Raw genomic sequence first — 24,454 nt, 5'->3', positions numbered from 1 at the left:
TTAACAAAATAGCCTCCAACACTCTACTCAGCAAACTGGATGCAGTCTTTCACAGTGCCATCCGTTTTGTCAAGAAAGACCCATATACTACCCACCACTGCAACCTGTACACTCTCGTTGGCTGACCCTCGCTTCATACTCGTCACCAAATCCACTGGCTCCAGGTCATCTACAAGTCTCTGCTAGGTAAAGCCCTGCCTTATCTCAGCTCACTGGTCACCATAGCAGCACCCACCCGTAGCACGCGCTCCAGCAGGTATATCTCACTGGTCACCCCCAAAGCCAATTATTCCTTTGGCCGCCTCTCCTTCCAGTTCTCTGCTGCCAATGACTGGAACGAACTGCAAAAATCTCTGAAGCTGGAGACTCTTACCTCCCTCACTAGCTTTAAGCACCAGCTGTCAGAGCAGCTCACAGATCACTGCACCTGTACATAGCTCATCTGTAAATAGCCCATCCAATCTACCTCATCCCCATACTGTATTTATTTATTTATCTTGCTCCTTTGCACCACAGTATTTCAACTTGCACATTCATCTTCTGCACATCCTACAATTCCAGTGTTTAATTGCTATATTGTATTTACTTTGTCACCATGGCCTCTTTATTGCCTTTACCTCTCTTATCCTACCTCATTTGCACATGCTGTATATAGATTTTTCTACTGTATTATTGATTGTATGTTTGTTTGTTCCATGTGTAATTCTGTGTTGTTGTATGTGTCAAACTGCTTTGCTTTATCTTGGCCAGGTCGCAGTTGCAAATGAGAACTTGTTCTCAACTAGCCTACCTGGTTAAATAAAGGTGAAATAAAATTAAAATTATCCCAGTCCACATGATCGAAGCAATCTTGAAGCGTGGCATCAGATTGGTCAGACCAGCGCTGAACATTCCTGAGCACGGGCGTTTCCTGTTTCAGTTTCTGGCTATAGGCAAACAAAATTGAGTAGTTGTCAGATTTCCCGAAAGGAGGGCGATGGAGAGCTTTGTATGTGTTGCGGAAGTTAGAGTAACAATGATCCAGAATTTTGCCAGCCTGGGTCGTGCATTGATATGCTGATAAAATTTAGCGAGTGTCTGATAATGTGGCAAAACTGTGCTGTCAAAAACAACAAGAAATTGTATAAAATCCTAGGTTACATGAATTGCTTTGATAAAGATTGCGTTGAAATTGAACTTGGAACAAAATTGAACTTGTCTGAACAAATTTGCAGTCAAAGCATCTTTAATAAACTAATTCAAGTGGTTTGATCAAATGTGATCTGAAAATCTTTTGGTGATTGAATGTGTATTGAATAATGTGACGTAAATGAAGTGTGATGGAATGTGCAAAAATTGTGGGTGTACGTTAACGTTCAATAGAAATTGACCAATGAAAACACGCCTTTGAAAATATATGGGAGAAAAAATATATATTAGACAGCATCACTGATTGGCCAAGCAGCTGCTTTACCGGTGAGATGCACTGTTTAGCGCTACATCCACTTTAAAGATTCTGAATGGTTCACTCCTAGGAGGCTGCTTGACACAGGTTTGTTGGCTATTTAACTTTATGCTTTGCCTATTCAATTATATTGTTCCAGGTTTGTGCTCAATAACTATGTAAAAAATAATGAATACATTGTGTTTGTTAGCGCAATAACATTGATAACTGGGTCATTAAAAACCCCACCAGTCACCATAAATCGCTACATTTTCAAAAGGTGTAGATGTCTGGTGGATTCATTCGTTTTTAAATGTAGATAACCTCCATCATATTATCAATACAGATTACGTGATATCGCAGGCTGGATAGTGTACGGATTTTAAGACGTAGGCCTATACTCGAAACATCACGAAAACAATAGTTCTCTTTTACAGGCGTTCCCTATTTCGTAACGTGCTTGGTGAATCAACACGTAGTCATTAAAATAGCCTGTATAACTTTTTCTTCCTGTAAACTATATCAACTTCTTGCGACCGCAAATTGTAAAACGAAATATCCGAGGCAGTCTAGTGGAAGAGGTTGAAGAAAAAGGTCGTATGAGGAAATAGTACGTTTTGTGCGACACTCAACTTTGTTTCGAAACGTTTATTAGCGTGATGCGCGCTGTTAGGACTTGTGAAAAGAGCCCGAATGACGCCATTGTTAGTTAGCTAATATTGTAATACAAGTTTAAAATGATACAATGTATCCATTGTCAAACTCGCGTTGCGGCATCCCCCGCCTTGTCATTTGTATCGAGACTGTTTGCTGAGATGCTATCAGTGATTGTCGAAAAATATTCTTATGCTTTAAAAAAAAAACGATTTAAACAAGCAATATAAAATACTATTTCCATTAGTAAAGCAAAAACGATAGGCTACTCCGAAATGGAAATACTTTTGATTTGATTTTGGGATTAACAGTCTTTTATCACGTTGCTTTTAAATGGAAAGGGTGATACCCGTTGAAGTGATCAGGTTCTGTTAATTGCAATGTAGCAATATATTTTCATGGAGTAGCTTGTTGTATATTAATGCTGCATTTGGCCTACTCCGGTCTTGGTGACCTTTTCAAAGGAAGGTTTATTTTTGCTCTTGCTAAACAGTTCATAAGCGTTAAGCTTAGTACAGGTGGCAAAGATTTAGACCTATTGGTGTTACTAAATCGTCAATGTTCTTTGCCAGAAATCTGTAATGCACACTTTCTTAACCCTGCTCAGGGTGGCTGCAAGTTCACAGCTATTTCAAAGACATACACTTGTTACCAATGGTTGTAGCCTACTTATTAAGCCCAAGTTCAAATAATGACGGGTGCCTTTGAAACTTGGTTGGGTAGAACACCTGAAAGTTTGACGTTTATAAGCTAGGCCTATACCTGGCTCAATGTGGCACAGCAGACAACCACAGAGGAATTGTGTGGAATGTTGCCTGGCGTCTGTTTTTGACATTGACTTACTGAGTGCGCTGGTTTTAACTGCCTCTCCTGTTGACAATATTCTTGAGATGCGAACCCTTTATTTCACTGGATTGGTCTGCCATGTGGTTATCATATGGAGTTGCATTTTTTCATATACTACAAAGGGGAGAGTATTTTGTCAGTGGATTACAGTACTGCTGATAAAGACGGTCAGGTTTAGGTGAAAGGTGAATGTCTCTTATTGACTAAAACCCCCAGGGGCAGTGTGTTCCTGAAACTCTGTAGTAGTCTGCATTATTAAAAAAAAAGTTGCCAGCTAAGGGGGAGTGGTGGCATGCCCCCCTGCAAAAATGTTTGCCCTTCAAAATCAGATTTAGTTGCATCTGATGTGCACCAATTTGTTAGTCAATTAAGTAGATGCCTTAAAAGTAGGCAGCTGGCACTTATGGAACACATGGAAGGGGTCGCCTGTGATGTGTTTCAGTGAGGTGAAATGTTCACAATGTCGCAGATAGAAGTGTAACAAATACAGGTAACATGGATTCTTATTCTACTTGACAGACAACCATATCTGTTCTAGTCAACGCTTTTATATATGAACGTTTCTGTAACGTTGCACCATCCTGAACTGGTCCCTGTTTACACCCATTCATCATCCAGCCAGGCTGTGTGCCACCTGTTGCCTGGTTCCCAATCCCACCCTAGCTTTTTTTGCCTAAAAGGTCCTAGATCTGGTCTGAAACCAACCCCTATGGAACTGTTCTTTAGTAGCATGCGTTCATGTCTTTGAATTCATGTCAAATACAGATATGAACGGATGTGTTGACTGACAACCATGTGGCAACTTCTACAGAAGATCTTCACATGCCTTTTACTATATATTACAAAGGTATTCTGCTACGAAGTCTAGTTTGTATTTGCCTATGTTACATCTCTCCAAATGTGCCGCAAAATGGTGCCGACGGAGGGCTGCTTCGCTTCTAGTCCTTAGGAAACGTTGCAGTATTTTTTTTTTTTTAAATGTATTATTTCTTACATTGTTAGCCCAGAAAATCTTGTTACATAGAGCTGGGAAGAATGAGATATCTGAGCGGTGTCAACTTACCAGCACTATGACTAGGAATACGACTGTTCCGAAGCGGATCCTTTGTCCGGACTACCCAGGGAATTTGAGATGATTCCAGAGGCTGATCCAAAACAACGCCGCCAGAGAAGAGGTAGACGGAGCGGTCTTCTGGTCAGACTTTGAAGGCGCGCACACCACCCACCGCTTTCGAGTGTATTTCTTGCGACTGTCTCTAGATAACAAAGGTAGATGAAATTAGGGCAAGGGTTGCTTTCCAGCGAGACATCAGGGATTGTAACATACTCTGTTTCACAGAAAATGACTCTCTCGTTGCTGTCGGAGTCGATACAGCCACTTGGATTCTTTGTACGTTGCGCCGACAGGAATAAACATCTCTCCGGATTCATTAACTTGTTTTTCAACCCCTCCACAAATTTCTTGTTAACAGACTATAGTTTTGGCAAGTCGGTTAGGACATCTACTTTGTGCATGACAAGTAATTTTTCCGACAATTGTTTAGACAGATTATTTCACTTAAGAATTCGCTGTCACAATTCCATTGGGTCAAGTTTACATACACTAAGTTGACTGTGCCTTTAAACAGCTTGGAAAATTCCAGTAAATGTTGTCATGGCTTTAGAAGCTTCTGATAGGCTAATTGACATAATTTGAGTCAATTGGAGGTGTACCTGTGGATGTATTTCAAGGCCTACCTTCAAACTCATTGCCTCTTTGCTTGACATCATGGGAAAATCAAAAGAAATCAGCCAAGACCTCAGAAAAAAATGGTAGACCTTCACAAGTCTGCTTCATCCTAGGGGAGCAATTTCCAAACACCTGAAGGTACCATGTCCACCTGTACACACCGTAGTAGGTAAGTATAAACACCACGGGACCATGTAGCCGTCATACCACTCAGGAAGGAGATGTGTTCTGTGTCCTAGAGATGGACGTGCTTAGGTGCGAAATGTGCATATCAATCCCAGAACAGCAGCAAAGAACCTTGTGAAGATGATGGGGGAAACGGGTAAAAAAAGTATCTAATATCCACAGTAAAACGAGTCCTATATTGACGTAACATGAAAGTCCTCAAGGAAGAAGCCACTGCTCCAAAACCGCCATTTGAAAAAGCCAGACTACGGTTTGCAACTGCACATGGGGACAAAGATCTTACTTTTTTGGAGAAAGGTCATCTGGTCTGACGAAACAAATAGAACTGTTTGGCCATAATTACCATCGTTATGTTTGGAAGACAAAGGGGGAGGCTTGCAAGCTGAAGAACACCATCCCAAACATGAAGCATGGGGGTGGCATCATCATGTTATGGGGGTGCTTTGCTGCAGGAGGGACTGGTGCACTTCACAAACTAGATGGCATCATGAGGTAGGAAAATTATGTGGATATATTGAAGCAACATCTCAAGGTATCAGTCAGGAAGTTAAAGCTTGGTTGCAAATGGGTCTTTCAAACCCCAAGCATACTTCCAAAGTTGAGGCAAAATGGCTTAAGGACAAAGTCAAGGTATTGGAGAGGCCATCCCAAAATGTTTGACCCAAGTTTAACAATTTATTAAGGCAATGCTACCAAATACTAATTGAGTGCGTAAACGTCTGACCCACTGGGAATGTGATGAAATAAATAAAAGCTGAAATAATAAATAATTCTCTCTATTCTGACATTTCACATTGTTAAAATAAAGTGGTGATCCTAACTGACCTAAGACAGGGACTCTTTACTATGATTAAGTGTCAGGAATTGTGAAACTGAGTTTAAATGTATTTGGCTAAGGTGTATGTAAACTTACGACTTTCAACTATCTCTCACTCTCAAAACACTGGCGGGGTGAAGACTTTACTGTTTTTTTTTTTAAACTATAGATTGCCCTTTTAAACTTTTGCAAATGCTTATTTACTGTGAAGACCAGTTGATTAGTTAATTCTATTGTAAACAGTATCTCTACACTTGATTTATTGCACTTGAGATGGTTTGCGATCGCTTCAGCTTTGAACTCTGTTTACACAACTTAAAGGAGAAGTTGTCTTTTTTACCACAATCTATATTTTGTATGGAAATGTCATGTTCTAGAAGGGTCCAGACACAGAAGCACACACTGTCTTCTCTTCGTTGGGCATCATTTGAATGACTTCTGTGCACTGATAATATATGGGAATCCATCGATTGCTATGAGAATCCAATGTCCTGAGGATATCATTGTTTGAGGATCACAAAGTAGTGTTGAGGGATTTAGTGCTTTTTATTTTTTAGGTTTGTTTGGTTTCAATATCATTTAAAACATTAAATCTAATCTCTGCTCAGGCAGTAACAGTCTGCCAGTCAGACCTAACCTTATCTATTCACTCCCCATACGGTACTGTCTTTAGGCATCCTATTTAGCTAGCCTGCCTAAGTAGACTATGCTTCAGAGCTGTCTGACAATCATTTGACTAGTTCTTCAAAGTACATAAGACATACTTTCAAATTGTCCCTTTTTCGTTGTGTAAATTCCTCTCATGCGGTCTGTGTGTATCTGTCCAGAGATCTGTGTATAATGACGAGATGCTCATGTTGCCGACATAACAATGGGGGCCGTGGTCCCAAAGGTGGGAAGGCAGGCAACAAGCTTACATCCGATGAAACACATTGGGCTTATTTAGGACAGATTTTGCAGAGGTTTCACTCTCTCTTCGCCTCTTCCCGTCTGATCCATCTTCGTCAGCCAGAAACCGAAGCAATGGATTATGGTTATTGTAGTTAATTACCACGTTTCTGAGAAACTAGGTGGAATATTAAAGCAGGAAGCACCAGTGACCACTGTCAATAAGAAAGTGGTCAGATGAAGCAGCTGCTTAGCTACACGACTGTTTTGCTAGCACAGACTGGAATATGTTCCAGGATTTTTCCGATGGCATAGAGGAGTACACCATGTCAGTCATTGGCTTCATCAATAAGTGCATTGACGATGTCGTCCCCACAGTGACCTTGTACATACCCCAACCAGAAGTCATGGATTACAGGCAACATTCACACTGAGCTAAAGGGTAGAGCTGCTGCTTTCAAGGCGCATGGCTTTCAAACTATTACAGACTACAAAGGGAAGCACAGCCGAGAGCTGCCCAGTGACATGAGAGCATCAGCTGTTCCGGAAGACTGTGATCCCGTTCTCCGTAGCTATGTGAGCAAGACCTTTTAAACAACATCCACAAGGCCGCATGGCCAGACGAATTACTAGGACGTGTACTCCGAGCATGCGTTGGCTTGTGTCTTTACTGACATTTTCAACCTCTCCCCATCCGAGTCTGTAATACCAACATGTTTCAAGCAGACCACCATAGTCCCTGCCTAAATGACTACCGACCCGTAGCACTCGCATCTGAAGCCGTGAAGTGCTTTGAAAGGCTGGTCCTGACTCACATCAACACCATTATCCTAGAAACCCTAGACCTGCCCCAATTTAACAATTTGGGCAGATAGCATCTGCTGCATTTCCTTCTGACCTGTGTACAATATGATTTTAAAACAATCCATAACTTTTTTTAAATAATTGAATGATTCTCTGTGGCCAAATCATGCTTTCGTAGCCTATTTTGAATACTTTATTTACATCTGTGTAGACTGGATTAGGCTATATAATTTTGGCACTTTTAAAAAATTCAATTTACTTTAGGAAAAGCTTCTTCTAGCCTTATGCATGCGCTGCCTATGCTTACATATGAAAAACGTAACCTCATTCGTTATTTGAGTATAGGCTACGGATTCCATTTGTTTTTTAGGCCATTCTAAATACATTTTAAAAATTCATCCATAGGCTATATGTAAGGACCATATTAAATTAAGAATAGTCTGATTGGTGAGAATATTATCAAGTGCTTGTTAAATTGTGAATGAGACTGAAGTGTGTGTGCAGCCTGCGCAAGAAGCAGAGCTCATGCCTTTCTTCAAATCATTAGTCGCATCATGCAGGCTTTAAGTATTAAAAAAAAAATCTAAACGTATAGCCTAATGTTTGTATCACAACTGAAGTTTCATAAAGAACTCTACATGAAGCCAGTAGGAGGACCTGTTTCTTTCGTTAATTGCGCAACACAGAATAGCCGCATGTGTGCGCTCCCTCGGAAATCATTTGGAGAAAATATCCTTTCTATTCAGCTGTGTTTAAGTGTATTCCTCATACTGTAAAATAGTGCCACAGAATTCTAAGCAAACCATGTCTGCTAAATGAACTAGTGTAGCCCACAGCCAGATTGGGGCCTAATTAACATAAGTTAAACTCAGAATATGCTATTCTGTTCTTCTGAAATGGGCTACAGTTTCTTTAGAACTTTCCTAAAATAAATAATGGATTTATTGTGATGGTGTAGATTGTAGTCCTCCCATGAGCACCTTTCCATTTAACCAGCATCCTCACCCACTGAGCACTGACTGACACCGGACGTCCATGGATGTTAAAATTTGGTCAATCCGCCCTGGCCTTGATTTTAACGTCCACAGTCGTCAGGCCTTCATTTGGTCCAAACAGACGTCCATTCAGATTTGGACCGGACCTAATCTGAAACAATCAGATGTCTGTTTCACAAGTTTGCGGCGTACAGTAAAGAAAAGTAGAGTATTGTGAAGCACAGAGTACAGTAAAGGGTTTAGTACCGTCTCGTATAGTACACATTAGAGCACACAAGTGGATTACACTACTGTGTGTATACTCTGCTTTGCTCTACTGTGCTGTACTTAGAAGTTACATGTTTGGACATCAAAGATTGGTACAGATTTGGTCCGGACCAATTTTGTTAAGTGGAGCTCATTAAAATAATACAGAATGTGTAGAATAATACCCACATATGCAAAGGGGATATTGCCTACTTCTAGCTTGGTGTACCTATTTAGGATACATGTCCAAGATGGCGTAGCAGTGAAGACGTGTTTGTTTTGTCCTCTCGTGTACTTTTGTATGTATGTATGTATGTATTTCAATTTATTTTCAATCTCTTCTCTTTTTATTTTATTCGATTATACCTTCCGGTAACCTGCCTCACCCAATGTGATATGGAATCAATTTTAGAACACATTCAAGAATGTCCAGAAGCTAACCAGCTAATTAGCTACAAGCTATTTAGTCATTGTTAGCCACTGCTAGCGGCTTTTACGTTCTGCACAGATACCAGCCCTGTTTTTAGCCTGGATAATACTCGCCTGTCTAGCAATATTGCTTGTCTACCAATATCGGACTGTCTCTCCACAACAACACCGGATTCCTGCCGTAATTCCTGGACCACTACTTCTGATCTTCGCAGCTAGCTAGCTCGCAGCTAGCTTTCACTCACCGTGGCACCCAGTACCGAAGCTTTTCCTTGAGGCCCACCTTCCGGCCTACTCAGCTGTTCACCCGAACCCCACTCATACATGGCTCGAGCCGAAAACTCCACCGGATCCTTGCTGTAAACTCTGGACCTTGGCACCGGATCACCGCTGCTACCGATTGGATATAGTGGCAAACGCCACTGCCACGAAGCTAGCACCAGTTAGCCGTGAGCCAGGCACATCTCCCGGCTAGCAAACTAAATTCCACAATACCTCTTTCGCCATCTGGCTTGGATTCTCTGTCGACACGGCGCACCACCACGAATGGTCTGCCGACGAATACTCCATCCACTGTGCTTTCATCCGGCCTCCGTCGGAGCAGACGCTCCTTCTAGCCCAGGGCTACTAACTTTAAACGCTGTGTCGCTAGCGTAGTGGGGTTCCCCTGTTCCATCTACTGCTGCCCCCTGGACACTGATCACCTGGCTACATAGCTCATGCCTACTGGACTGTCCATTAATCGTGGTACTCCATTCGGTTTATTTTATTTTTTTATCTGTCGGCCCCAGCCGCGAACTCAGGCTGTGTGTAGTTAATCCGACCCGCTCTGCCTAGTCATGGCCATTTTACCTGCTGTTGTGTTAGCTGATTAGCTGTTGTCTCACGTGGTGTTTTAGCTAGCTCTCCCAATCACCACCTGTGATTACTTTATGCCTCGCTGTATGTCTCAAATGTCAATATGCCTTGTATACTGTTGTTCAGGGTAGTTATCATTGTTTTAGTTTACAATGGACCCCCTAATTCCACTCTTCATACCTCCTTTGTCCCACCTCCCACACATGCGGTGACCTCACCCATTACAACCAGCATGTCCAGAGATGCAACCTCTTATCACCCAGTGCCTGGGCTTACCTCCGCTGTACCCGCACCCCACCATACCCCTGCATTATGCCCTGAATATATTCTACCTCGCCCAGAAATCTGCTCATTTGTCCTTTGTCCCCAACGCTCTAGGCGACCAGTTTTGATAGCCTTTAGCCGCACCCTCATTCTACTCGTCCTCTGTTCCGCGGGTGACGTGGAGGTAAACCCAGGCCCTGCATGTCCCCAGGCACCTTCATTTGTTGACTTCTGTGACCGAAAAAGCCTTGGCTTCATGCATGTCAACATCAGAAGCCTCCTCCCTAAGTTTGTTTTACTCACTGCTTTAGCACACTCTGCCAACCCTGATGTCCTTGCTGTGTCTGAATCCTGGCTTAGGAAGGCCACCAAAAATTCTGAGATTTCTATACCCAACTAACACTTTCTGTCAAGATAGAACTGCTAAAGGGGGAGGAGTTAGCCTGCAAAGTAATGTCATACTTTCCAGGTCCATACCCAAACAGTTTGTACTTCTAATTTAAAAAAATGAATCTCTCCAGAGTTTGTTCTGTTAGGTGACCTAAACTGGGATATGCTTAACACCCCGGCAATCCTACAATCTAAGCTAGATGCCCTCAATCTCACACAAATCATCAAGGAACCCACCAGGTACAACCCTAAATCTGTAAACAAGGGCACCCTCATAGATGTTATCCTGACCAATTGGCCCTCCAAATACACCTCCGCTGTCTTCAATCAGGATCTCCGCGATCACTGCCTCATTGCCTGTATCCGCTATGGGTCCGCAGTCAAACGCTCCCTAAAACACTTCTGCGAGCAGGCCTTTCTAATCTACCTGGCCCGGGTATCCTGGAAGGATATTGATCTCATCCCGTCAGTTGAGGATGCCTGGTCATTCTTTAAAAGTAACTTCCTCACCATCTTAGATAAGCATGCTCCGTTCAAAAAATGCAGAACTAAGAACAGATATAGCCCCTGGTTGACTCCAGACCTGACTGCCCTCGACCAGCACAAAAACGTTCTGTGGTGGACTGCAATAGCATCGAATAGTCCCTGCGATATGCAACTGTCCAGGGAGGTCAGGAACCAATACACGCAGTCAGTCAGGAAAGCAAAGGCAAGCCTTTTCAATCAGAAATGTACATCCTGTAGCTCTAACTCAAGTTCTGGGACACTGTAAAGTCCATGGAGAACAAGAGCAGCTGCCCACTGCACTGAGGCTAGGTAACACGGTCACCACTGATTTTTAAATCATGATAATCAAATTTCAACAAGCATATCTCAACGGCTGGCCATGCCTTCCTCCTGGCTACTCCAACCTCTGCCAACAGCTCCACCCCCCCCCCCCCCGCCTCCCCCCCCCGCAGCTACTCGCCCAAGCCTCCCCAACTTCTCCTTTACCCAAATCCAGAGAGCAGATGTTCCGAAAGAGCTGCAAAACCTGGACCCGTACAAATCAGCTGGTCTTGACAATCTGGACCCTCTATTTCTGAAAATATCCGCCGCCATTGTCGCAACCCCTATTACCAGCCTGTTCAACCTCTCTTTCATATCGTCTGAGATCCCCAAGGACTGGAATGCTGCCGCGGTGATCCCCTTCTTCAAGGGGGAGACACCCTGGACCCAAACTGTTATAGACTTATATCCATCCTGCCCTGCCTAAGGTCTTTGAAAGCCAAGTCAACAAACAGATGACCATCTCGAATCCCACCGTACCTTCTCCGCTGTGCAATCTGGTTTCCGAGCTGGTCACGGGTGCACCTCAGCCACGCTGATGGTACTAAACGATATCATAACCTCCATCGATAAAAGACAGTACTGTGCAGCTGTCTTCATCGACCTGGCCAAGGCTTTCGACTCTGTCAATCACCGTATTCTTATTGGCAGACTCGGTAGCCTTGGTTTTTCTAATGACTGCCTTGCCTGGTTCTCCAACTACTTTGCAGACTTCAGTGTGTCAAATCGGAGGGCATGTTGTCCGGTCCTCTGGCAGTCTCTATGAAGGTGCCACAGGGTTCAATTCTTGGGCCGACTCTTTTCTCTGTATATATTAATGTTGCTCTTGCTGCGGGCGATTCCCTCATCCACCTCTACGCAGACGACACCATTCTGTATACTTCTGGCCCTTCCTTGGACACTGTGCTATCTAACCTCCAAACGAGCTTCAATGCCATACAACACTCCTTCCGTGGCCTCCAACTGCTCTTAAACGCTAGTAAAACCAAATGCATGCTTTTCAACCATTCGCTGCCTGCACCCGCACGCCCGACTAGCATCACCACCCTGGATGGTTCCGACCTAGAATATGTGGACATCTGTATGTACCTAGGTGTCTGGCTAGACTGCAAACTCTCCTTCCAGATTCATATCAAACATCTCTAATCCAAAATCAAATCTAGAATCGGCTTTGTATTTCGCAACAAAACCTTCAAAGCCTTATCTTGGCCAGGTCGCAGTTGTAAATGAGAACTTATTCTCAACTAGCCTACTTGGTTAAATAAAGGTGAAATAAAAAAAAATAAACATCACCTTGAAGAGAATGGCATTCATAGCCATCATAATGAAATTCTGTGTAGTATAGATCAGGGTCCCACTTCACTTACTGTGGTTCAATTAACAAAAGCCATTTTATTTGTATTAAATATATTTTTTTAACTCTGTAATAGCTGACACATCATTCTTTCTGCAGACATTTTTTTAATTCTTAATTTGGAGCAGATATTTAAGAGTTTATGGAAAAAAAACATGGTCACGGGATTTTACCAAACTGCATCGGCACAGTTCTTCCAGTAAATGTATTTTTGTAAAAATGTCTGTGTAAATTAAGTAGTCCTTGTGCGTGGAGTTGTATGGTTCGTTACCTTGTTTGCCATACGTTTTAAGTCGCAACGCAATGCCGTAACACGGGTTGTTGCGACTGACACAGACCAATTTCTCCACTCAACAAACTTGTGATTATCATGTGGCGCATTGGAGGATTCTTGTCCTGTCAGCTTTGAAGTACAATGACCGCATTCATACCAAGCCATTCAAGGAAATCTGAAAATGGAGGCTTGTGGTGTGGGGAAAAACTCTTGGTCCTCTCTCGCTGTCGTCTCAAATGTTCAGAGAATCTCACATGAGAATCTAGCATTTTCTACTACAGATTACGGAGCTCTCTCTCACCGCACTCTGTGGAACTGGGCCAAGGGCGCACTGCCTCACCGCTGTGACCCGCCTGCTCTGCTTGTCTTTGGCAGGCGTTACTATTACTGAGAGCCCCACTCCGTTGAGCGGGAAGTTAGTGCTAAACTTTCTCTTTAAAGGGCCTCCCGGGTGGTTAAGGGCGCTGTACTCCCTGGGTTCGCGCCCAGGCTCTGTCGTAACCGGCCGCGACCGGGAGGTCCGTGGGGCGACGCACAATTGGCCTAGCGTCGCCCGGGTTAGGGAGGGCTTGGTCGGTAGGGGTGTCCTTGTCTCATCGCGCACCAGCGACTCCTGTGGCGGGCTGGGCGCAGTGTACGCTAACCAAGGTGGCCAGGTGCACGGTGTTTCCTCCGGCGCATTGGTGCGGCTGGCTTCCGGGTTGGATGTGCGCTGTGTTAAAGAAGCAGCGGCTTGGTTGGTTGTGTATCGGAGGACGCATGACTTTCAACCTTCGTCTCTCCCAAGCCCGTACGGGAGTTGTAGCGATGAGACAAGATAGTAGCTACTACAACAATTGGATACTACGAAATTGGGGAGAAAAGGGGGTAAAAATTCAAAAAAAAATAAAAATAAAAAAAACTTTCTCTTTAAACGGCTAAATGAGCTAAATCTGAGATTAAGGGTATTTAATACTTTCCATCGATGGTTAAATTGTTTTGAGTTTGTAGCATTTCAGTATAATGGCGTGGTGATTAAAATGTTTGCGGGAAGAAAAAAACAATTCTATAGTCCCTATAAAAATAAAAAAAAATTACAAAATGTATAGCCACATTGGCATCAGAAGATCAAACTTTGTCACGTACCGTATACACTATTCGGCAAGGTTTAGACCTTAACGTGAAATGCTTACTTACAAGCCCTTAACCAAACAGTGCAGTTCAAGAATAGTTAAGAAAATATCTACCAAATAAACTACCAAATAAACTAGAGTAAAACAATAACGAGGCTATATACAGGGGGTACCGAGTCAGCGTGGGGGGGGGTAGAGGTTAGTTCAGGTAATTTGTACATGTAGTTAAGTGACTGCATAGATGATAAACAGCAGTGTGCAAAAGAAATGGAGGGGGGGGTCAATGTAAATAGTCCGGTGGCCATTTTTATTATTTGTTCAGCAGTCTTATGGCTTAGTGGTAGAAGCTGTTAAGGGGCCTTTTGGTTCTAGACTTGGCGCTCCTGTACCGCTTGCTGTGCTGTAGCAGAGAAAGTCTGTGACCGGAGTCTCTGACCATTTTTTGGGGGGGGGTTTCATTTGACAAAGCCCATTATATGGCAGGAAGCTTGGCCCCAGTGAGGTACTGGGCCATACGCACTACCCTCTGTAGTGCCTCTTCCAGTTTAAAGTGAGCAATCGCTGTTCTGATGTCCAGAAGTTATTTTAGGTTATGCGTAGCCAGAGTGCTGTGAAGAACCGTTGGTGTAAAAAAAAAAAATGGCTTTATAAATAAAATATTTGGTTCACCACTGGATGCCAAATTGTATCCTGTAACACTATGTATTTTTGAACCGAGGTATCAACCGAACCGTGACACAAACGATTAATGAACTGACACATGGATTTAGTAAACCTTTGCACCCCTACATTTTATTTGAATGAAAAGACAGCAGGTTTGACGCTTTGTTTATGAAGCTAGATGTAGAGAAAGCTAGTATTCTCAATGATCATGGTTATAAGTGGCTTTTTGACAAACGCACATGCAGTTTAAAATTAAACTAGGTGAAAATTGGGTCTGACGTATTACTTTGACATTTTCCGCTGCCATGTTTTTAGGATTCATAGCCCAGACTCAGATTCTTAGGTGCAATCTAAATGTGCTGACCCTGGTTTTGTTTGTAAATGGGAGTGATGGCTCTTGGCAAATAAAAGGATTATACTTTCTTTGGTTTTGGGTGCTCATATCCCAAAATTCAAAACTGTGGCGGTTATCAGCAGTCGGTGGCACCATCAGTACTAACAGTGGTTGACTCTGCAGTGCAGAGTGATGGTCCGAGCCTCATAATCTTGACAGGGTATGGGGAGGTTAGGAAAGCCTGTTCCCATATGTTTGTGCTATATGGCTACATTTATGCATGAACATAAGAGTTGGAAAGATGGCACAAACAGCCCAGTCCCAGATCTAAGGGTACTAACTGTCATTAGGTCCTGTTGACAGGGCTGAGAGGGAGGCTGCAGTCACCAAGCCATACCTGCAGTGCGGACAACCTTGGCTCCACTTCACCCCTCTCCCTCCCCAATGTCCCAACTCTATATGACCCTGTACAGTGAGGACATGTTTCTGAGCGTGGTTGATTTCCTCTCAGGGGTCACCTGGTATCCTGAAAGCAGCCCTCCCACCAAAGTCACCTTTGTGTACAAAGCGGAGTGGGAATTGAGGGTGAGAGGTGAGACTGCTTCCGTGTGGGGCTAATTATCGCAGATTGATCCTTTGGCAGTGACTTCCACCTCCCCCGCACCCTACACTCAGTCCACAGCTAGCCACCTCAGTCACGCTAGTCTAGATTTATTTCACTGCAAGGGAGCAGGGAGGTCATTCTGTTATGCTTCCCCAACGTGTGTGTGTGTGTTATATGTTAACAACTTTATGAATAGAATTACGATCCCCCCTGCCCCTTTACTAAAACATCTTCCAGGGCTATTTGTAGCTAATGTTGAATTATCAATGAGGCATCCGCACTTAACAAATCATAACACTCGCGCGAACACAGCCTACTCAATAACTGAATAGTGCATGGCAGTTTCAAACAATGTTATTAGTCACATGTGCCTAATACAAACAGGTGTTGGTAGACCTTACAGTAAAATGCTCACTTATGAGACCTTAACCAACAGTGCAGTTAAAAATCTGAATAAGAAAGTAACAAGTAATTAAAGAGCAACAGTAAAATAAAAATAGTGAGTTTTGAGGGGTATTTCTGTATGCCAAAGGTTGTTGCGCTAGGCTAGGGTATCCATACTGTGCTAATTCAGGAGTGAATCAATATGCTACAGGGATGGTGCTGCTGACGTTTTCCTCTAATTGATGGCCTTTTTCACATCACTGAGACTAGAAGCCTGGTGGCTTTGGTCCTGAGAATTCAAGGTGAATTTAGGAGGGGCTTTTCAGGAGGGTGCAATGTTACAGAATTGCATCGATCTCACTAAAGTGAGATCTATTTGAATAAGATTTTATATCTGCAATTGCAAGGTTCAGAATGTCCCACTTCACTGAATACACTGTATATCTAGAAGTGGATTAGCTGGTTTTGTGACCGTGTAAGCCCTCTAGGCATTTCTAACTGTAAACAACAAACTGGGCTAGAACGCTGCTTTCGCACATCTTTAGCAGCTTAAAGCTAAAGTTAACAGAATTCTTTAGACTAGGGATTTAGTGTTTCTGGACCAGGCCTAGGAGTGGGAATGGGCTAGGCATTGTATCTGAAGCAAGCCTAGACTGGAGAGGTGTGTATGCGTGTCTTTTAGACCTGGGTTTCAAGTACTTGAAAAATAATTTAAATCTGTACCTGTTTGAGCCTGCCTGGCTTGATAAACCAATAGAAAAGCCCCAAAACTGCAAATCCTGCCCATCTGGCACTCCAGGCAGACTCAATCAAATTCTCAAAAGTGTTAATATATTTGAACCCAGGTGTGGTACCTGTCAGTTTACCTGTTGGTCTGTCTCAGGGGTAGGGGAGTTGACTTGGTTCAGAATATGCTCATTCCTGAACATAAGCATACTCAATGGAGACTTCCCATTCAATGTGTTTTGTCTTTTAGTTCTGAGTTTGACTGGGTGTGAGATGGAAACCACAGTTTACACCTCGTGTTGTTCAATATTTTATCATTCCTTTTTTTTAGTAAGACATACTGTACTTTTCCATGTTTATAATGCATTTGTCTTATACTGCATTATATATATATATATATATATATATATATATATATATATATATATATATATATATATATATACATGCATGCATGCATGCACAGTGCCTTGCGAAAGTATTCGGCCCCCTTGAACTTTGCGACCTTTTGCCACATTTCAAGCTTCAAACATAAAGATATAAAACTGTATTTTTTTTGTGAAGAATCAACAAGTAGGACACAATCATGAAGTGGAACGACATTTATTGGATATTTCAAACTTTTTTTAACAAATCAAAAACTGAAATTGGGCGTGCAAAATTATTCAGCCCCTTTACTTTCAGTGCAGCAAACTCTCTCCAGAAGTTCAGTGAGGATCTCTGAATGATCCAATGTTGACCTAAATGACTAATGATGATAAATACAATCCACCTGTGTGTAATCAAGTCTCCGTATAAATGCACCTGCACTGTGATAGTCTCAGAGGTCCGTTAAAAGCGCAGAGAGCATCATGAAGAACAAGGAACACACCAGGCAGGTCCGAGATACTGTTGTGAAGAAGTTTAAAGCCGGATTTGGATACAAAAAGATTTCCCAAGCTTTAAACATCCCAAGGAGCACTGCAAGCGATAATATTGAAATGGAAGGAGTATCAGACCACTGCAAATCTACCAAGACCTGGCCGTCCCTCTAAACTTTCAGCTCATACAAGGAGAAGACTGATCAGAGATGCAGCCAAGAGGCCCATGATCACTCTGGATGAACTGCAGAGATCTACAGCTGAGGTGGGAGACTCTGTCCATAGGACAACAATCAGTCGTATATTGCACAAATCTGGCCTTTATGGAAGAGTGGCAAGAAGAAAGACATTTCTTAAAGATATCCATAAGAAGTGTCGTTTAAAGTTTGCCACAAGCCACCTGGGAGACACACCAAACATGTGGAAGAAGGTGCTCTGGTCAGATGAAACCAAAATTGAACTTTTTGGCAACAATGCAAAACGTTATGTTTGGCGTAAAAGCAACACAGCTCATCACCCTGAACACACCATCCCCACTAAAACATGGTGGTGGCAGCATCATGGTTTGGGCCTGCTTTTCTTCAGCAGGGACAGGGAAGATGGTTAAAATTGATGGGAGATGGATGGAGCCAAATACAGGACCATTCTGGAAGAAAACCTGATGGAGTCTGCAAAAGACCTGAGACTGGGACGGAGATTTGTCTTCCAACAAGACAATGATCCAAAACATAAAGCAACATCTACAATGGAATGGTTCAAAAATAAACATATCCAGGTGTTAGAATGGCCAAGTCAAAGTCCAGACCTGAATCCAATCGAGAATCTGTGGAAAGAACTGAAAACTGCTGTTCACAAATGCTCTCCATCCAACCTCACTGAGCTCGAGCTGTTTTGCAAGGAGGAATGGGAAAAAATGTCAGTCTCTCGATGTGCAAAACTGATAGACATACCCCAAGCGACTTACAGCTGTAATCGCAGCAAAAGGTGGCGCTACAAAGTATTAACTTAAGGGGGCTGAATTTTGCACGCCCAATTTTTCAGTTTTTGATTTGTTAAAAAAGTTTGAAATATCCAATAAATGTCGTTCCACTTCATGATTGTGTCCCACTTGTTGTTGATTCTTCACAAAAAAATATAGTTTTATATCTTTATGTTTGAAGCCTGAAATGTGGCAAAAGGTCGCAAAGTTCAAGGGGGCCGAATACTTTCGCAAGGCACTGTGTGTGTGTGTGTGTGTGTGTGTGTGTGTATATATATATATATATATATATATATATATATATATATATATATATATATATATATATATATATATATATATATATATATATATTAGTAGCTTCATAGGAAGTGTTACTGTTTCAAGTCTAATCTCCTTTTCAGATATGGGATGTCGCACTGCGATCTCGCGGTTTAAAAAAAAAAGGTATACATGGCATATTTACATCGCTCGATCATCTCTTTTAGTCGTGATCTGGTATCATTGCCCTGTGATATGTGCTTTCTAAAGTTTCTAGAAAGCGCTTTCTCTGAAATTGTATACATCATAGCGAACTAATAACTTTTATGAAAAGGTATACTGATCTGAACAAAAATATAAATGCAACAATTGCAAAGATTTTAGAGTTAAAAGTTTAAGGAAATCAGTAATTTGAAATAAATTAGGCCCTGATCTATGTATTTCACATCACTGGGAATCTGTTGGTCAGATACCTTTTTAAAAATAAAGTTGATCAGAAAACCATTCAGTATCTGGTGTGACCACACCTCCTTCGCATAGAGTTGATCAAGCTGTTTGGACTGTGGAATGTTGTCCCACTCCTTCAATGGCTGTGCGAAGTTGCTGGATATTGTGGCCTCCAGAGTGGCGCAGCGGTCTAAGGCTTCACTACAGACCCGTGTTTGATCCCAGGCTGGGGCACAGCTGTTCGTGACCAGAAGACCCATGAGGCGGCGCACAATTTGGCCCAGTGTCGTCCGGGTTAGGGGAGGGTTTGGTTTCTTTGTACCATCATACTCTAGCGACTCCTTGTGGCAGGTCAGGCGCCTGCAAGCTGACCTTGGTCGCCGGCTGTACGGTGTTTCCTCCGTCACATTGGTGCGGCTGGCTTCCAGGTTAAGCAAGCAGTGTGGCTTAGCAGGGTTGTTTCGCAGGACACGTGGCTCTCAACTTTCGCCTCTCCTGAGTCTGTAGGGGTGTTTCAGCGATGGGACAAGACTGTAACTATCACGAAATTGTGGAGAAAAACCATTTGGCCCAGCGTCGTCTGGGTTCGGGAGGGTTTCGCCGGCATGTCCTTGTCCCATCGCGCTCTAGCGTCTCCTGTGGCGGGCACATGCATGCTGACATGGTCGCCAGGTGTACCGTTTTCTCTGTCACATTGGTGCGACTGGCTTCCGGGTAGAGCGTGCATTGTCAAGGAGCAGTGTGCGGGTTGTGTTTCAGAGGACCCACGGCTCTCGACCTTCGCCTCTCCCGAGTTTGTACGGGAGTTGCAGTGAAAGGACCAGTCTAACTACCAATATGATGAAAAAGGGGATAAAATTATGGCAGCGGCTTGTGGTAGAGAAACCACAAGAGATACAACTCTGGTGGCCATTCCTGCAGTCAGCATGCCAATTGCACACTCCCTCAAAATTTGAGATCTGTGGCATTGTTGTGACAAAACGGCATATTTCAGTGGCCATTTATTGTCCCCAGCACAAGGTGCTGTGTAATGATCATGCTGTTTCATCAGCATCTTGATATGCCACACCTGTCAGGTGGATGGATTATCTTGGCAAAGGATGCTCACTAACAGGGATGTAAACACATTTGTGCACATCATTTGAGAGAAATAGAAGCTTTTCTTGCACATGGAACATTTGTTTTATTTCAGCTCATGAAATATGGGACTAACACTTTCCTCTTAAAATATTGTTCAGTTCCCTTCTCTTGGAAACTGTCTGTTTATCCCCTACAGTTGTCCTGTATGTGCATACTTTGTTTGCTGCAGTGTATTCAAAACTGTAATACTTGTTTGTGCCCTGCACATTTTCAAAGTAACCTACCGTTTAACAACCTGAATTCCAGGCAGTTTTTTTTAAACTATTTTATATTTTGAACATGGCTCAGGTTAACCGCTCTTCTTTTTAAGCAAGTTAGGAACAAAGTGAAAGTAGCTAATAAGTTATACTCCATCTTTTAACATAACATATCCAGGGATCTCCAAGAATGTTTCTGCATAAACCTAGCTAGTCTGACTCATGCACTTGACTTGCCCTGAAATGACTGAACCACTTTCTTTTTAGCTGGGCCTGGGGGGGCCAAAATCCAGCTGGATTGTGGCCCCCACACTTCCGTTTTCTGGCTGAGTGGGGTGACTGGTGGCCGAGCGCTGCCATTGGCCTGTCATCTTCCCAGGCCTATTATGGAGGGGCTGGCTGGAGGGGGAGCAGCAGTGGAGGGTTACCTTTAGCCTGGAAACGAGTCCCAGCCAAGCCATGTGACGCCTGTGCCGTGTCCCTTTTCCCTGCTCTCCCCGGCCAGCTGAATGAGACGAGCGCACACATGCACCTTGTGTGTGTGTGTGTGGGGTATATACATGCATATACAGACGCTTGTATGCACATACCACACACTTCAGAGTGTGGGCAGGTTGGTATGGAAACAATGATAACAGAGGGGGGCTGAGAGGGAGATGTCAGTGGTTTTAAGTATATCGAGCATTCGGCTGTGGTTAGTTACAAACTGTTCCTTGTTTGCCCTAGTCTTAAGAATTCCACCATTTTGTTTGACCTAAAAGGTGTTCCATATCTGGAGGTTGTTCTGTAAATACAGCAACATTTACCTCTTCCTTGTTACAATCTCTCATTTCCCTGTCACTGGCAGTGTGTGTGCCAAGCTACCAGTGCGGAAAAGGTCTACCTCAGAGCCAGTTTACGTGAGATTAGATTCTTCGTAATTAACATGTTTCAGATGTGATGGATCTGCCATTAACATCCTGGACTAAATCCTCATCACTATGATGGGGATCTATTAGGGCTTTCATGGTTAGGGCTGCCACAGTAATTCTGTAATCGTGTAACCGACGATAATGGATGAAGACATCATGAAAATAAAAATAATACGTGTTTTAATACATAAAGAAATATATTTAATATTTTTTTAACTTGGCAAGTCTAGTTAAGAACAAATTCTTATTTACAATGATGGCCTATTTCCCCCCCCGGCCAAACCCTCCCCTAACCCGGATGATGCTGGGCCAATTGTGCAGCGCTCTATGGGACTCCCGATCAGGGCCGGTTGTGACACAGCCTGGGAACAAACCAGGGTCTGTAGTGATGACTAGTAATGTAGTGACAGGCATTAAAGACAAGACGTGTGGTTGAGTCCATTTCCACGGTAACATGGACTCTTTACAACGTGATGAAACGTTGCTGCTCCTTGTTTTAGCTCAGTGTTGTAGCAAACATCAGCAAATACATGCACCCAATGGCTTACCACAAATGGGGGGCACTGTCACTTGACAGATATATATCAGCAAGTTAGGCTAACTAACCCCAAGCTGTCAGTTTAGCTATAAGTAAACAGTCTGATTTGAGACTTTGGTTGCTTAGGCAACCCCCCCTGTTTTGAAAGGGGGCGTCGCCCTACTATTCATAGTTGTGAGAACCTAAGAGGTCTACTGTAGCTCAGTCCCCTCTGGGAGCAACTGCTACTACTTCAGGGACACAAGGTAAAGGTACTGTATGCTATACTGATACAAAGCAGTTACTTTTGTCTTTTCTTTTTGTGGCTATTTTTCAATGATTATCGCATAATGTGAATCTCTCAGGGTTTTTGTCACCTCTGCATTAGCCGCCTAGTTCCTAGTATTACAGCTTCAAAGAACTGGAGTTTTAGTAATTGTATTCATGCTTGGAATTGATCAAGTGTAGTCATCTCATTTGGCTAGTTAAGTCGTGTGATGCGACAAACCTAACGTAAAATGATTAGTTAGAACATAATTTTGGTCAATGGAACAGGCTTTACACATACACTACTGATTTTGGTATTTCTATATGGGCCACACTTTCATCCTTTATCATTATCAAATTATCTGTTAAACCTCATGCATCATCGCACATTTGGTTATTAATTGTGTAACTTTACGATCAGCAAATAGCTTATCTTCCAAGTGTGACGTTTCACTGGTCTGATATCGACAGCAGGGATGAAGTTAGAACAAAGCCTCTAGGGACATATTGCTTGAGGGATAATAAAAAAAAATGTGAAGTCAAATGTAAGGCCTATGGGCAGCAGCCTACGGGCCAAGAGAGGCTGAACAGGTTTTTGTACCAAGGGTGGATATTTATGTACTGAAGTGTTTTAATAATTTGATGAGCCCTCTGCTTAACCTCAGGACAGCATCTTTGTCATTTGACTTAAATTTACTTGAAATAAAGATTAAGGTCTATTTCAAGTGATTATTTGCATTTCAAGTGATTAATTGCTTTTTCACTCATGATTCATAACCAGGTGAAGTATTAGATGAAAGTTTGATTAGAAATTTGATTTTTAATTTTGACTCAATGTGAACGAAGCAAATCTTTTATATTTAGACAAATTTCTTAGGCTAAATGTGACTGCCACTGTTGTTGGAAGTCAAAATTGAGCCAGCTCCCTGTTGAAATAACCCTTCTCAGTCATCAATAGTGGCAGGCAGTCTGAGGACAAAGAGCATAGGGCGACCTATTCACTGTTTCCTGTTTCTCTATCGCTCTCTCTGATTTCTGTAATTGTGCCATTTGTTATGGAGGATGTGGTAGGACAGAATGAAGACTCTTTGAGACTGTAGTGCAGTTACCAATGGTAACACACCTCTGTCCTATAAAGTGCTTTTTAAGAGCAACAGGCTTGTCAAAAAATATTCTGTCACAATTGAACTAAAATGAGAGTAGAAGTGTAGTCGTCTTTAGTTTTAAAGACCCTCGACGGTTTTAATGCTAAAAGGTGATGTATAAACAAGTAATGCAACATTCAGTTTGGCTGACTATTGTATTGACAGAAGAGATGTTGAGGTGACCTGTGACGGTCCCACTGGTCTCCATGTGGCGACTGAGTGACTAGAGCCTCAGAACCTTGTACTATAAAATACTTCCTGACGGTAATACTGTTAAAATCTTTTTTTAGCAATTTCATTTTTTGCTCATAAGACTTAACAAAACCAGAATCCACTTTAATTTTGTAATCTGCTCCCAAGTATTCCCACCTTATAGCAATAGTGAGATCGCATACAAATGTAATCAAGGTTTGAAATGTTTTAGTAAAATAACTGTTTGGGCTTCGTGGTCAATTTACAATTTATTTGTTTTTATGCTCCAGTCCCCGACGAGTCGCTCAAGAAACAATCGACCTGCGGCTGGTTCTTGTTGGTGATCCATGCGGTAGAAAGTATCCACACCCCCTTACAGTTTTTGCATCACGCCCTGGACTATCAATCCCACCCTCTTTGCTTGGATCAATTAAACCGTGCTGTATTATGAGATCAATGCTGACTTCAAGGAAGTGTTTATACAGGGCCCTGGCCTTGTGTGCAGGGAAGAGGGGATTCCAGTGGGCTCACTATCAAAACACCTCAAACAGGAAATGTCACCATGTCTTACTTCCCCACTAAAACGAGATGTGGCATGTGTCGGTGTGCTGATATTGTCATGGAAACCTGTGTTCAGGATTGTTTTGAGTGTCAGATTGCCTCCCTTAAGGCATTCGTTATGTTTGCAAGTCAAGTGTATGGCGATGGGAAAATAATATAATACGAGGAG

At 42.7% G+C, this 24,454-nt stretch overlaps 1 protein-coding gene across 6 annotated transcripts in view; it reads left to right on the top strand.

Moving 5' to 3' along the window:
* The first annotated feature begins 1,424 nt into the window (after positions 1-1,424).
* Positions 1,425-24,454, top strand: part of LOC139374926 (long-chain-fatty-acid--CoA ligase 1-like) — a 66,200-nt gene continuing 43,170 nt past the window's right edge. The window contains exon 1 of one of the 6 annotated variants that reach the window (XM_071116166.1): positions 1,425-1,531. The gene's annotated coding sequence lies outside the window, so the exon portion shown is untranslated. Of the gene's footprint in view, positions 1,532-1,876; positions 2,034-22,309; positions 22,393-24,454 lie in introns of those variants that run through there. The other 5 variants (XM_071116171.1, XM_071116165.1, XM_071116167.1 and 2 more) reach the window with 5 other exon arrangements.

The sequence above is a fragment of the Oncorhynchus clarkii genome, chromosome 19, assembly GCF_045791955.1.
Source record: "Oncorhynchus clarkii lewisi isolate Uvic-CL-2024 chromosome 19, UVic_Ocla_1.0, whole genome shotgun sequence".
NCBI lineage: Eukaryota > Metazoa > Chordata > Actinopteri > Salmoniformes > Salmonidae > Oncorhynchus > Oncorhynchus clarkii.
The sequence above is the reverse complement of the archived record's forward strand: the minus strand, read 5'-3'. Positions and strand labels throughout refer to the sequence as shown.